The sequence below is a fragment of the Acanthopagrus latus genome, chromosome 11 (assembly GCF_904848185.1).
Source record: "Acanthopagrus latus isolate v.2019 chromosome 11, fAcaLat1.1, whole genome shotgun sequence".
Classification (NCBI taxonomy): Eukaryota; Metazoa; Chordata; class Actinopteri; order Spariformes; family Sparidae; genus Acanthopagrus; species Acanthopagrus latus.
The window spans coordinates 18,570,921-18,586,400 of record NC_051049.1 but is presented as its reverse complement, the minus strand read 5'-3'; the positions used below and the strand labels follow the sequence as shown (position 1 = coordinate 18,586,400).

The 15,480-nt window shown below is 45.0% G+C and overlaps 1 long non-coding RNA gene across 1 annotated transcript in view; it reads left to right on the top strand.

Moving 5' to 3' along the window:
* The first annotated feature begins 5,803 nt into the window (after positions 1 to 5,803).
* The window catches only part of LOC119028854, a 29,090-nt gene continuing 19,413 nt past the window's right edge, over positions 5,804 to 15,480 (top strand). Inside the window, exon 1 of the long non-coding RNA XR_005077825.1 lies at positions 5,804 to 6,186. This is a non-coding gene — a long non-coding RNA (uncharacterized LOC119028854). The remainder of the gene's footprint in view (positions 6,187 to 15,480) is intronic.

The following is a 15,480-nucleotide window of genomic DNA, read 5'->3' as shown; positions in this document are numbered from 1 at the left end:
CGACCTGTAGTATACAGTGTTTACACATACAGTATGTTTAATTCCCCTTTAACTTGTATATTCATTGCCAAAGCAATAACTTTAATACATTCAGTATCAGATACATTAGAACTTTGACTCAAGCATTCGTTAGAGAACACTGACTCTTAACAAGGCAGTCAGCTTTCCACAAGCAGGAAGTAAAACTTTTTCTTCAAAGCAATTCCTCCAAGGATCAAACACAATGCAGCGGCAAACAGCCACAGTAATAAAAACTGGGTCTTCTACACTGGTTGGATCTGTGTGTCTCGCATGAAGAGGCAAGTATCTGAGCAGAAGTAGAGACTTTTCAAAGTCTCGGTTGACAATTGGGGAAACCCGCGACGACATGAGAGGCATCTTTCGGTGGCTTCATACCCAGGACATCATAATTAAATGACTCGGATTGGACACCAGAGAATCACTTATCAGTTTGCAGAGACTTGAGACCTAAACCTCATGGGGAATATCACACTCATGGAACGAGGATTAACAGGGCCCCAAATCAAGATCAATATCTCTGTATTCCTCACAAAACTGGTGTTGTTGGTGTTTTTGTTTTTTTTTCTTTTTTCTTGCAAACTGAAACCACATCTCCCATAAACTCTGTTCCTTCCTCCCACAAAGAGAAAAAGAGCTTCCCCAGTTAATGTTTGTCTCTTTGGCTTTGCTAAATGGATAAATACACTGTTGTGACTTTTTCCACCCGCTCCAAAACTCAAAGCTTCGGCTGTTTTGGTGAAGGAAAGAAAAGTGACCTCTTCCTGTGTTGTGATGGAAAAGAATCCCAAAACCCGCCACCAACACTGACCCATAAAACAAAATGTGAAATGCAGTGTAGAAGCTGCTGATCTTAATCACTTATGGTCATTTACTAGATTTAGATTAGATGCCAAAAAACAGAACACATTTGAGAAACACTGCTTATCTGTTGCGTCGGCTCAAATTTAAACAGTGTTTAAATTTGGACTTTAACAGTAATGAAGTTTCAATACCGGTTCAACGTACATATTAAAATGTATGAAAGAAGTGATTGGATATTATATAGTGCATCAGTTCTCATTTAGTTCAAACATCATGAAATGATGGTTTATCCCTTTCCGTTTCAAAAAAAAAAATCTTTTTACCAATTAGAGTTTCTATCATCATCCGGACCTCTTTGTCGTGTGCTGTTATTTGAAACATCAACGTGATTAAAAGTAGCCCCCAAATTAATTTAATTTGCCTCAGTGGCTCGTTACGTGAGGCGACTCTTAACATGATGGGTAAATGAGTATTCCAATTTGACAAGTTAAAATGATAAGGTCAGTGCCGCTGAACAAAGAGCGACCATTTTCTGTCATTCCGACAAAAGACTGGATTTCACTCATGTTAAATAAACAATGAATTAGAGCGAGTGAGCGGGAACAGATTGATTTGCTGTTAGCGGCGCGACAATTAATCTTACGCCGCAAATGAGGGCAGAGAGAAAAAAAAATACAAAGAATTTTTTTAAAATACAATGAGCAGCATTGTTTCATGTCATCGTCGGATATAGTGAGTGTAATGTACTGCACTTATTTCATGCTGTGTCTTTCCCCCGCCTAACAGGGGTTTCATACTTTGTTGTCTTAAATTGTATTACCTCAAAAGAAGTGCGACAATCTGCAAAATTGGATGATTTTATTTGTTTCTCTCACAGGTTTTTGTGAGAGTATCAACAGTGAAATGAGGCAGATAAGGCCATTAGCATAATGTCACTCAATTTAAGATGTTTTTTTTTTTGTGAACGGGGCTACTTACTTTAGAAAATCACTTAGAGGAAAATCAAGATGGCAGAGTTTACTTCCACATCAAATTAGTTTTGCACAATTTTGCAGAGTTGCAATTTATTTGTGTCCTTTTTTTTTTTTTTTTTTACATTTTGTGTGGTACCATTGGTGGTTGTGGAGAGCAAGGGCATCTCTCACGAGGAGACATATCTGCACACACTTCTGTGAACATTTGGCACTAAACTGCGCTGTGACTTTGAGTACATCGGGGACGGGCATTTTTTGTCTTAGCTGTGATATTTGACTATTTGGGCAAACAAGCAAGCCTTGCGCATCCCTGCACGCTTCCGCTCCAACTGCACGCACACACACTCGCATCACCTTAACCGAGCCTTTCCTCCTCAACACACACCCATCCATCCAACCACACACACACACACACACACACACACACACATACACTCATGTGGATATTATCAGCGGTGCTCAGCTGAGGCTTCAGGCCTGTCCGGTCCCCACGGCGTAGCGGTGACCAGGGGAGGAAGAGCTTATCTCGGCCCCAGGCCCCTCCCTCGGCCCCGTGCCTTGGCTCCGGGAGCTGGGAGGCAGATGCCATGCAGGCCCCCAGTGTGGCATGTTTCTGTGGCCAAAGCATATAGCGTTTAATGCTTAAGGGACGGGCTTTTTGAACCAGACAGTCCATCCTGTCTGTGTGTCTGTGTGTAAATGTGAGTGTTTGCGCAGGCCACACAGCAGATGGAGGTAAAGGCTTTTAGTATGACCAACTCCCTCTGGCCCACCTGGACCAGATCCGAGCATTTGGTAGTCATACACACACATGCACACACACACACACACACACGCGCGCACACGCTTTCACACATGGACTTAAACCGGCTGTATTCCCTGGATAATAATAAATGGGATTGAATTATATCCAGGTGTAGTGTTATCCAGGAATATTTGCTTCCGCTAAATTCATATGGACACAATCAGTGGGATGAGGTGATAAGTGGGGTGATGATGGGAAAGAAGACGGTGAGACGGCGAGGGCACCTCTTACACCTAAAATCACACGGATTTCTGTTTAACAAACTTCAGATGATATCAGCTCCCTCCTGTGCAGCTGAGAGAATCGACCACCTCCTCACATCCAGCACGCTCTCACAGTCACACTGCGCCATGACATCCATTCATGACCAACTATTTCCTCGTTGGAATGAAGAGTCATTTCACAGGACGACAAAGGCGAGAACAGGTGTTTTTTGTTTCGTTTTTTGGAATGTGCAGCTGAAAAATAGCTCCCAATGAATTTTTAAAGACACGGGGTTAACGGCTCCGAAAAGCTCCTTTCGTCTCAGCGAATTATGCTAAGTGATCACAAAACATTGGTCTAAATATAGGGCTGGAAACGCGCCGCAGATTAGCTTGCACAGTGATGGGTCTATAAGACGGCGGCGCAGAGCTGTCTTCCCCTCTTTGACTGGCACGGCTTTGAACCCCGCTGCTCAAACTCACTCCACGGTGGATACACATCTGCAAGCGTGCGTGTGTCTTCCCATCAGCCTGTCCGCGTGTCTTCGCGAGGTGAACGTTTGTTTTTTTTTGTTTTTTTCCTGTGTTCGGAGCAAAAATCCTATGTGTTCAAATGTTCGCCTGAAACTGCTGACGTATGAGGCAAACAGGGCACTGCGGTAGAATGAAAATGACGCGACTGGAGTTTATTCTAGAGCAAGAGCGCCTTCCTCTTGGCTGTTGGAGGGAATTAAAGAAAGACTGATATTTCGGCTCTCGGGGGCAAACTATATCATGCAGCCTCGCAAACCCCCACCCCCCGAAAAACCACTGAACGGTTCAACTTGCTCAAGTCCTGTTTCAGCGAAGGCACCCGTGCTTCCAACGCTGGAGTCTTTTGCCTTTGATGTATAATCACACATGCGCATGTCTACCACTCACACGGGCACAATACATTTGCTGAGATAAAGTGACTGCAGTGTATGACCCATTTTGCAGAGGCAGGGTTTTACTTTCATAACGATGGGGTGTGAGTGCGCGCGTGTCCGCGTATGAATGCGTAACCAGTATCTTAGACTGGGATGATGCAGCACGACAGGCTTTTAAATCTTGAAAAGGAAGTGCTAGGTGGGTTCCTGGTGAAAATGCTGCTGTCACACGTCCAGTCATAATGCCGTTAGCCATACTCCCGTGGGGGAGACGGGCAGTACTGAAAGTGACAAGAAAAGGGGAAGCATTATCTCAAGGAAAAAAAAAACAAAACAGAAAAATTCTAAATCTAGTTCAGGGAGCGTGTTGTGAAATATATTTCATGTTCTTTAAGTGTGGCGACAAGCCTCGAAACCCCCTTGAACATGCTCCTCAAGCAGTTAATAATCATTGTTTCACGGTGTTGGAGGAGCGAGGCGAAGATAATGTTTTGTGTCGAGATAACGCGTCGCCTTATTCCTGCCGCCTCCCGTTAACGCACGAGACAAATGGAATGGGCGCATCGCCTTGGAGCCATCCAAATGAGGGTGTCTGCCGTGAAGTGAAGTGAAGTGAAGTGAAGTGAGGGAGGAGGGGGAGGAGGAGGAGGAGGACTGGGGGGGGGGGGGGAGGGGGGGGCAAGTGCCACAAAAAATCGGGGAGCGGCTGCTCGACCCTCGCGGCGCATCACGGCAGCAGTCAAGTGAATGTGAAAACAAGAGAAAGCTTTGCGGAATATTGATTTAATGCCGCAGCCCGCGCAGGGGGAAGATGCGCGCTCCAGATTACGTGCGCTCTATTTCCCACCCATACAGAACCTTGAGTTCCTCTGCCTCCACACTCCAGAGAACCAGAGAGAGACAGAGAGAGGATGTTCTTTTATGTGCTGCTGCCCTCTGTGACGTCCAACTGTGTGGAGAATCTACTTGGAACTACAAAACAGGCTACAACAGCATTAATATGTAAAACATATCAAGCTCCCTTTGTTTCTATACGTGTTCGAGGGAACACCAAGGGATCTCCGCACCGTAACCTCCCACCACCTATGGACGGGATCCCTTCCTTTCAATTAGCTCCCCGTCCTCTAAATAATGAATTAGCTTCAGAACTTGTTAGCATCAAAAAAGATGGTCGTAAAGGTTGGTTTAGGTCTCACGTCTACTATAGACAGAGTGGTAGGAAAAAGTATCGGGATGGCATGATGTCACACCATCATTACTGAAGGTGTTTCTTTGTCATACGGGGGGATTTCATTCCTTTTTGGGGTTTTTTTTGTTTTTTTTTTGTTTTTTTTGTACATCCGGTTCTTTTTTTTCTCATCCTCGGCACATGGAAATTACCCAACCCCGTTCTCTGCTTTGGAGCCGTGATGATTGCCTTGTTAAGTCAAATCGCTGCATCGGTTCATTATCAAGCAAATTATCCAGGAGAGACAATGTAACAATCAAACTATACGGCATGAGCCACAAATTGGAGGATTTGATACTGCACTTTGGAAGAGCGTCGACCATGGCAGTGTTACATCACATTCAAATCAGATGCAAGAATGCACGTGTGTGTGTGTGTGTGTGTTGAGGTCAATACATAATTTGATATTAAAATATATTATTGTAGTCTGGCTCATGTAACAGGGGCGGTTGCTGCTCCCTTTGCTGTCTTTTTTAGATGTCACATTTTTTGGGGGGGGTAATTTTTTACCCTCCATCATGGAAGATCACGCGTTGCCTGGTTTAGATTCACGTGTCCACATCCTCAAGTTGACTTCCACTCAAAAAGTTGTCCTGTAGACTCACCAGCAGACATTTTCATTCATTCCTCTTTTCTTTCTTTTTTTTTTTCCCAGGCAGAGGAAACAGGAACGCATTTTCTCCTCGCTGCCCTCCGCGTAACTCGTGTGCGTCGATGACAAAAAACCAGAAGATCTTTGGAACAATTTGTTACTTTCAGCACCCTCCTCCACCCCCCAACCCCCACCACCCCCCCTCTGGCTGCTGAAAATTATGAACAGTGAGCCGCACTCACATTCTTGCACAGCCAAGTGAGGAGGCGCCTCAGCTCCCGTCCTGGGCCAATGGCGCACAGAGAAGCCTTATCATACTTATCCCCGGCTGGCCAATGGCGCGCCGCTCCCCGGCTCACATGACGCCTCTGTGTGCGCTCCCTCTCCTCTCAGCGCTCGATCCCGGCGAGTGCGAGCATCACTGAAGACCTGACACCGGCGGAATCGGACGTCCGCCGTCCTCGGCAGAATTAAACCAGGCGTTATCTTACGCCAACTTTATCGCCATCAGACGAAGCTGACCGTCCCCTCGATGAGAACGACGCCGCTCCGCCGGAGAGGAACCGACTTTTTTTTTTTTTTTTTTTCCGTCTCCAAACGAGCGGAGAGACGCAGGGGCGAGACAATAACGCCCAGAAGTTATTGAAATGAATCGTAAGTAGGCGACGTTATACATATTTCCCCCCCCTCTTTTTATCGCTTATCTATGGCTACAATTCCAGAAAGTTGCTGTAATATTTATCGTCTATATTTGCACTCGACCTTAGTTTTAAATGTGTAACTGAATGTGTCACTTTTGCGCCGTGTGCTTCCAGTCCTATTTTGTGTGTCTACATCCATAGGAGAATTAAACATTTCTGCACGATATACAGTTTTATGTATTCTCAACAAATGTCACTTGATGCTTGAATGAAGTTGAATCTTTCCTCTCGACATTCTTTGCGCGTCTCTGTGAAATCTTCTCTTTGAGGATGTGCGGCTGGCTGTCTGCGCGCAGCGCCATAGCATGAAATATAGATAAAAAGCACACGGTAAACCCGCTGACCCCGGCCGGGCAGCCTGTGCAGCCAGTCCACACGGCTCAATGAGGACAATTAGGGGGGGACAAGAGAGAGAAAAATGGAGTACTTGAAGCGCACTAAAACAGGTTTGCACTTCACTTCAACCCGCCAGGCAGGATAAGGGTGGATCTTCAGTAACCTTTTGCGACATTTCCAGTGCAGGATATGACAAGAAAAAAAAAAGAAAGAAAAGAAAAGAAAAAAAGACAAAAAAAAAAGAAAAAAAAAAGAAGAAGGAAAAATCATTCCTTAAGTTTAGACTCAGGCCAAGATGAGAGAAAGAGCCTTACTTTTTTTCTTTTCTTCCACCAAACAAACATTTCTGTCAAATTCCAGTGACTTTGACAGACACTCTCTGAGGTCATGTCAGTCGCTGAACCCTTTTATTGATTGAAAATTAGGGGGTAGCGGGGTCATGGGAGAAGGGGAAGGAGGGGGCACAATTTATGTACAATTGGGAGTCGGAGCAAAAATGGGTGCCCTCGGATTTTCCATGATTTTTGCACAATCAGAGGGAGCGAGCGGGGGATCGGGGCCATTTGATGTTTTGAAAGACTTCAGATGGCTTTAATTAGGACCTATAAAATCTGTCTGCCCCATTCTCTGAGGCGGCGCTCTGGAGGAGCGAGAAGGGAGGGGAACTGACACACACACAAAATAAAAAAAAGAAAAGAAAAAGCAAACGATACAGAAAGTCACTTCAGCGAAGGATTGTCTTATCAAAATTTTATAACCCCCCATTTTTCTTCTAGCTGCTCCCTCCCACCCTCCCTCTCCTTGATGCTGGTGGTATGTAGGCAGCCCTCTTATTCCCTCTTTGTCTGGCTGCAGTGTTATCTACCCCCCCCCCCCCCAAAAAAAAAATCCTCCACCACCCTCAACCTAACTACCGCCTAGAGTTGGCCCGGGTCCAGACACCTGAACGCTAGACATAATGATCAAGAGAAGTTCCAGTCTGTCTGGAGCACAACTAGTTGTTTTTCTTCTTCTTCCTCTTCTTCTTCTTCTCCTCATTTCTTGACCTCATGCTGTCGTGGCCGGCCTTCCCGGTGCCTCTGCCTCTCTCCCCATTCTCCATCCACAAATCAAGACACGCAATGTTGTTTCTGAGTTTTCAGTTTGTGTGTGTGTGTGTGTGTGTGTGCGTGCTGCTACTGTTGCTGCCGCTGTGTAGCCTATATGGATGTTGGATGGAGTGTGGGTGACTCACACAGCTGCAATACACACACACTCATGAGGAAACATCAAAGACTTCTTCTTTGTGTGTGTGTATGTGTGTGTTTGTGTGAGAGGGAGATTTAAGCTTTGCTGTTCTGGCGCGTGTCTGCAGGAATATAGGTATGGCTTGGTGCCTGTCGTTATGCTATTTAATCTGTTTTGTTCAAGTCGCTGGGGTTTATGCGCTGAGCTACTTGGCTCTTTTTTAAAGCGTTACATTAATTGTACTATAGCAGAATTTTCCTGTAACGCGCGCAAGAGGATCTGAAGCTTGATGATTTCCCGGTTTTTAAGTTTTTTTCCCGGGATGATGATGTTAAACCTGAGTCTTGATCTTGGAGCTCAAGTGGTTAAAATGAATAAAACAATGCTTTTCATTATTAATGGACAAGAGTTTAATCTTTTGAGCTTTGAAAATAAACCTGAACCATAGTTCCTGATGGGAGATCAGATTTTAACTGTACTTGGTGGTGGGTTTTTTTTGTTTTTTTTAAATGAGGCCCTCAGACGATTTTGACGCACCTCGATTCTGAAGGTGGGCGTCTTTGAGTTGGGGCTTAATCCGAGGTAGCTTCTGAAGTCGAGCAAAAGGAAATGCAAAACACTAATTAGAGATGGGAGTCTGTAAAAAAAAAAAAAAGAAATTCTTCAATGTGCGTGTTTCGGTGACAGACAAATTCATTTTCAAGAGTGTCTTCTTTCTGAGGTGTCTTTGTTTTCTCGATGTGTGTTGGTTGGGGATTACATCATTTGGCTGCTTCTGGGTTAGCCAGATAGCAATATGCTAGCTTGCTTTATGGAAAATGGCTGGTTGGAGTGGAGTCTTTGTTCCATGTCTTTGCATCAGAACAAGTGGAATTGCTTGTGTGTGTGTGTTTTTTTTTTCTGTTTTTGTTTTTTCTGTTTTCTGTTTTGAGCCGAACTGGCCTAATCATTTTTCGCGTTCGGAGTTGTTTTTCTCGACCATGTCCATTTTTTTATTTTTTTTTGATAAACTTGTTTGTTAGGAGATTATCCCTTAACAGCTGGAACGGTCTCTCTCTCTCTCTCTCTCTCTCTCTCTCTCTCTCTCTCTCTCTCTCTCTCTCTCTCTCTCTGCCAACCCTGTAATCTTCTCAGGATACGATGTTTTGAAGAACAAGTGTCGGTAAAATTTGCACAGAGCTTCGCCCGAAATCCTGACACTTGTTTGTGTGTGTTTTCTGCGAGCTGACTCTGTGTATCATGGCATCAAGGAGATTGAGGATGTCTCTTCCTCTGCCACCACCCTTTGAAGGGGGAAGTAATAAAAGCTCAATGGGTGCAACAAGCTGTTCTTCCCTCCTACACTTTGAGGCTTTCTACCTGGAGATGAATAGGAGGCCCCTCCATAACGAAGGGGGAGAAGAGAACATTTTATTGAAGGCTGAGGATGTTGTTTGGGGGGGGGTGATGCGCCATTGCTTATAGACACTTGGTGTGAAATAGTCCAGTTGGACCAGCTTACAAGACGACACTGTCTACTGGGTTGGGTGCTAGAGTAATTATTATTTTAGGTCCTGTGAAGGCATCATTTTTCCAAACCGCTAATCTGTCAACATGTTTGAGTGCAAATGATGTAAATCTGTTAACGTTTAAGTAGGTCAAAAGGGTGTTATGTAAACATTAACAAATTGTCCCGTTAAATCCTGAAATCTCAAAGTAAAACACTGCCTCCATAGCGTGATAATACAACATCCATGATAATGACATTGGACAATCACAAAGCCACAGATTAGGATTTTCGGTAACCAGATTTATGCGTGAAGGAGTGAAGTCATGGTCAGGAATGTAAATGCTGGAGTCATTCAATTACCGCCGTGCCCTTTCCTGGGAAAAGTCCCCAGCCGTGAAGAGGTTAATTGTTTTTGAATCTCCATCGGAGGGGAGAAAATGGGCGAACGGGAGGGATAATTGAGCCGCTGATAGTTGAGTGGATTATGGATTACTGCGCCTTTTCCAAAGGGGAAAAGAAAAGGAGGTGAACGAGGGACGAAGGAGAGGAGGAAGAAGGGAAGGAAGGGGTGTGTGTGAAAAGGCCCGTGTTGTGCGACGCAGCCGCAGGGGTCGTCTGGCCTCCTTGAGAAGAAGGGAGAACTCCAGTCCTGTGTTCAGGGCGCGAGGCGACCCCTGACCCCCTCGCATGCTCCTCCCTGCTCCAGGTGCAAGCCCTCACTGTGAGCAGCTCGATCACTGCGAGCTAATTTTTCACACACTCTGCAAGCACTGGGGGGAAACGCAGTATGAAAACGCAGCTCCTTTTCACATTTTCACCCCCCTGCTTCTCTTCCCTCATGCCATTCTATTGTCAGGGGTTAAAGATCCGAGCCAGCCGGTTAGGGTGGGGGAGTGTTGTGATAATATCGGGCCTCTTTTCTTTTTTTCTCTTTCACGTCCTGTGAAATATTTTCTCGCCGAGAAAATAGATGTGTCTTTTTTAAAAAAAATACTGGGGGGGGGGGCATCTGACATGGTGCAATAATCACAGGAGTGTTAATCAGAGGGATGTCATGTATAATTACTGCAGTGTTTGATAGCACACAGCGAACCACCTCAGGCCATTAGCGAAAGTTTCCCGATGCTATTAATGGGTGTTAATAAAATTCAAGAAAACCTGGATTGAGCGAGCCCTCTGCATGGCCCACTGGTTAAAGCACTGTAAGGTTAATGAACCAATTTACATACTTTCTGCTGCCATCTGGGTGAAATGACGAGGCAGATGCTTCGCTCTCTCTGTGCTGTTGCGTTGCGCTGTTCAACACAGAGGAATGTGTCAGGTCCACGGAGGTTCGATGAGCATATTTCACATTGAGCCCGTGGTCAAAAACAATCACGAACGGACTGGAAATCGAAGCTGCTGAAAGGTCCTGTAGAAATATATCGACCCCGCTGCCTCCGTGGCATCTGTTTAACTTCATTTGTAAATGGGTGAATAATGAGCTCTTGTGTCGGATGTTGGTATCAAATGTGACTACCTCTCTACGCCAACAGCCTATTGTTCTTCATGGAAAAAAGTGAGGCTTGAAAGTGGGTTGTACCCTGACCCCTCCCAATTTAAAAAAGAAAAAAAGTAGAATGTCAGGGAGAGGAGAGTCATCTGGGCCTCAGGCGATGAGAAACTTGACAGGGCCGATCCACAAGAATCACCAGAGAAGAGATGCTGCGGACTGGGGGGCAAAACGAGGATTAGTGTCTGTCCACCTCGCTGCCATCCTCATCTGGGTGATCACATTACAAATAGAGCATTCTCGAAGCACTCTTTTAGCCGAGGAACACAATGAAGTCTGTCGGTGATCAATAAAGCAGTGTGAAAGAAGAGGGATATCCTTAAAAAAAAAAAAAAAAATCAAAGGCACCGGCTGGCATGGCCATCATCTCGGCCCGTCTGCTGGAATCAGATAAGGGAGCAGGGCCTTGCAGGAAAGGTTGTTCGGCCCCGGGGCTGCTCGGCTTGACGGATATCCCTCCTACTGGCACCCACTGCAGACTGATTGCATCTGCAAATGGGGAAAAAAAGAAAACGAACATTTCTGCATGTATCTGGTCCCTCTCTGATACTGTACATGTGGTAGGAACAGCTGAAGGGATGGTTGGGTAAAAGGAAGCATAATGTATAATCCTTGCAGCGTGTTTGGGGAAAAAATACGCCGCTATTTCTCTAACCCCTCTGTTGTCCTCCATGGATGGTGGCTTTTACCTCATGCTTCACTTACATGATTTAAAGAAAATAAAATCACCCCAGTTTTGGTTTGACAATGTGTCAGAGCGGGTGCGAGTGTTCGTCTCAGATTAGCTCTTTGTGCCATGAGGAGAGAGGAAAGACGGGGTGGCGGAGGGGGGGTCAGGAATGGGGGAACAATACCGCCGCGATCCCAGTTGAAAGAAATCATTTGCACAATTTTATGAAAGCTGTATTTGTCCGGTCGGATGGTTCTATCAAAGCCTAACAGCCACGGTGGAACGTGATTTAAATGACGGGCGAGCTACAAAGCCGGCAAGATGTCGGGTTAGAGTCATTTCTCAGCTGAATGCTCTCCAGGTAAACGCAGATAATGCGCTCTGCTCGAGTTTGTCTTTCTCTTTCTTAAAGAAGTCTAATTTCTACAGATGGCTCTGAGCTGACACCAGCGCTGCTGGAGCTTCTGTTCTCCGAGCTAAGCTTGTACAACATTTATGTTGTGAAGATGAAAAGACATCATGGCTACACTTTGTCAGAAAATTCATCCCTGCTCAGAAAACCGAGCTTCTTGTTCTTCTAAAAGTATCATCAGTATTTTTTTAATTTTTTTTTTATTCCGTCCCAACTCTCTTTTCTCCTGTTAGGAAAACTTTAATATTATGGGGGTAAACTTGCATCGGATGATAGTTCAGGTAAGTGCTCGGGTGGTGTAAGACAGAGGACGAATGCGATTTCTCGGGTTTGAAACCTGCTGTTCACTTGCAATGCAGATGAAAGAAGATTTGCCTCTACCCCTTTTTTCTGTTGTCTTCAGCTACAGAACCCCCTCCAGTATTTCCTGGTGACTCACTTCTTTCCGAGTCATTTATGCTTGAAAACTTCCTAAGGATGAACCACACATATTCTGGGTTTTTATCGTCGATGAGGGACCATTGGGCATAATGAAGTTCTGTTTCCCAGCATGAGTTTGGGAGGCTCATGATTACAAATGCTCCTCTCATTGTCTCCCATCATATCCTGCCTAATTGAAGACAATATAACGAGACAATGGGGTCTCACTCATCATTCTGCATCAATGGCATGCTCTATGGAACGTGCCAGTCTGTTAAAAAGTGGAGTTGTTGGCAGTGGGAGGGGGTGTGTGCGTGCGTGTGTGTGTCTGTATGGATACTTGAATGCGCTCGAGCTTGTTTAATTTGGACCAAGAAGATGGACAATTAAACTACAGCTCCCGGGGGGGCTGTTCATTTTGGTCAGCTTCCCCACTTCATGGCCGCCCGCCCCTTGTAAACGTTCTTGGATGTGTCTGGGTCATGTGTAAGGGGGTGGAGTGGGGTTTGTAGGCGGGAAGGGGATTGGGCGGGGGTCTGCCTCTGGAGGGGTTGTCTCAGATGATTAGGACAGCCAAGTGGGGAGAGTCCCTCAGTGGCTGGCCTCCTTCACCTCCCTAATATGCTCTGAATAAGTCCCCCTCCGCTGCCCGTTTTTTGTGAGGTTTGGCGGGAGGTGGGGGGGAGGGGGGGAGATTATGTCTGGCCATGGTTTAGGAGTGTTTGTCATCTGCCCCCCCGAGGCCTGCACCGGCTTCTTTGTCTGAGCGTCAGGCGTCGGTACAATGTCAAGTCACACAATATGCCTGTGCAATCAGGGCATCTCGGGTGAGGAGCTGACACAGGATTTCATGTATGGATTTTCTTCCTTTTTTTTTTCTTCAGTAACTTAATTTTAGGGTTGAGAATTAATCCAACCAATTTATTCTGCCAAAGACTGTTGGAGTGGTTTTATTTTTGTAGTAATTATGTATTTATGCCTATTTTTCTAGCCCTAATCTAGGGGTTGGCAGTAGGGTCAAAAAAAATAATATCACATTCATATCATTTATCCAGAATTGCAATCCACCATCTAAATTGCGATCTTTTGTCTCAACTGTATAATGCCCCACGGACGACAGCCAGACCTGAAATAGCCTATGAATTCCCCCTAAGTAACTTTACTGGTAAGTTCATGTAGCAAAGGACATTACGTTAAGTTTGGAAACAGAAGAAATTTATAAACATTAAATCCCACCATATCTATGACTCACATTCAGATCGCCCACCACTGACCCCGAATCCCTAATATGCAGGTAAGAACTTTTTAAATGCAGCCACTGCAGCCGTTTCTGGGTCCACTCAGTTGTTACACATTTTTTGTATTTCCATGAATGACTTGGCATGATGCATGATTGTTATGAGTTGCTCCAGTCTGCCTCCGTCTGCCATTTTGCGCCGACGTTCAGCAGTCATGCAGAGCAAAATCAATCACAGAAGTGGAAGCAATGCTCATTTCTCTACAGAGGTATCAATAAACCGGAATGCTTTGCAGTCACAGCTTGCGTCTTTGCTAATCTACATTGCTAGCGCGAGAAATCCATCAAACTGTTTAACAGCATTTTTCTAATTTGAACAGTGTGGCGCGATGGCATTGTTTGTTCCCCTGGTCTCACGACGCGATCGCTAATGTGCTCTGCTCCACATGTGGAGGCTGATGAAAAGCATCTGGAAAACATGCAGGACGCCACTAAAATACAGAAGTAAATTGCAATATTTGCAACGCTTGATGGCTAAATAACGCTTGAAATTGTAACAGTGTGGTGGGATTTATCTTAGATGAAGGGCTGACACTTGCTTCAAATCAGATTATATGTATTGTCCTATTCCTGGTGCCTGTGGTCTGTAATTCACTTAAATGATCTAAAAGGTGTTACTATGGTTTCACACAGTGCATCTCTGTATGAAATTTGGAAGAAAGATTCATTCATCTCCACACAATGGCGAACAAAGAGGGCACTGAGCCCCAGCCAAATATCACAAGTTACATTGAAAACAAACAAAACGGTCCTGCTGCATACTGGAGAGGCAAAACCTCCCAATGACTGATAACGGCTCTGGAGGATTTAGGCGCTGTGGGAGAAATGGCTTCCGTGGCTTTGCATTCAAGTCGCCTGCCCATTTGGAGTGCCAGGAAATGACACACATTCCTCCCTCCCAGTAACAAAATAAACCTGAAACCATCTTCCGACCATTTCTGCGCAATGATGTCTACAATTTCTCAGTTTTAATTACTCCGCTAGACAATCGTGAAATTGATTCATGGTCTGGGTTTTGCTGCACTTTGTAAAGCGTGCGCGCTTCAACAACAGCAGACATCGTGATTAGATTGAGAGGTTTTATTCCAGCGTGCCACCGTTCCTCCGTAATAACTAATTAAGGAAATGAAAATGCTCTGTTGCACGTGGCTAGGCGTATCGAAAGCGCGCGTTTCTATCGCAGGATTTGTAGTTTCTGCAGAACGATTGATGAGAAATAAGACGCACGCCGCACCCATGTGAGATCCATGCAGGGACGACACCTTTCCAGCTCAACCGCATTTCTGAAAAGATAAGCAAAAATGGAAGACGAATGCTCAAGTTCGGGCGTCCTGAATCACAGTGCGGCCTATGAGAACACTACGCTTCTCCAGTCTCAGTGTTTCTCAAGTCGAACTTTCTGTTAATACTGACTCAGAAAGGTACACCGTGATGACTAATCGCATCCCTTTCCTCCGTGACGATATACAGTTGGCTGAAATGCACACTCTCTAAGGGCGTTACTACTCCGCGGATGAGCAAACACACCAGGTGGATGAGTTTTGATGACAACAAGCTATTTTAGATCACTTTAGCCGTCACAAGCTCCTGGCAGTTTCAGGTGTTTCTCTCACAGCTGTGGTCTCAGTCTCACAGGCTTTTTGAACGGCAGAAATATTTTAAACAATGAAAAAAATGAGAAGTTCACTTGATCTGTCTCGCCTGCTTGCTGAGGGTTTTTTTTTTTTTTTTTAGCTTCTAAGTACTTTCCACTTCATTTGACTGTGCCTGAAGGTATATTAAAACTATTTTCATAAATATTCTTGAATAAGCCCTTGAGATGTTTTTTATAGCCGGGGTTTTTA